This window comes from Etheostoma spectabile, chromosome 5, assembly GCF_008692095.1.
Source record: "Etheostoma spectabile isolate EspeVRDwgs_2016 chromosome 5, UIUC_Espe_1.0, whole genome shotgun sequence".
In the NCBI taxonomy this organism is placed as follows: Eukaryota; Metazoa; Chordata; class Actinopteri; order Perciformes; family Percidae; genus Etheostoma; species Etheostoma spectabile.
The window spans coordinates 7098872-7099132 of NC_045737.1; the positions used below are offsets into that span (position 1 = coordinate 7098872).

Consider the following 261-nt stretch of genomic DNA (forward strand, 5'->3'; position numbering starts at 1 on the left):
TTACAAAAACTTTCTATATCAGAAAAGAATGTTGAAAAAAAAGTGACAAATGTTGGAAAATACAAAAAAGCAGGAAAAAAACGTTGAAAAAGTGACCAAAACAAAATTGGAAAAAGTGACAAAAAACATCAAAAACACTGTAAAAAGTGACAAAGAAATTGCTAAAAAAAAGTGACAAAAATAGGAATCAAATTGATAAAAACGTTGAAAAAAAGTGTAGAAATTTGTTTTGTGTTGAAATTTCAACCCAGAAAAACACAA

The 261-nt window shown here is 25.7% G+C and overlaps 1 protein-coding gene across 1 annotated transcript in view; it reads right to left on the reverse strand.

Moving 5' to 3' along the window:
- Nucleotides 1–261, reverse strand: part of LOC116689347 (CAP-Gly domain-containing linker protein 1-like) — a 12725-nt gene that overhangs the window by 5256 nt on the left and 7208 nt on the right.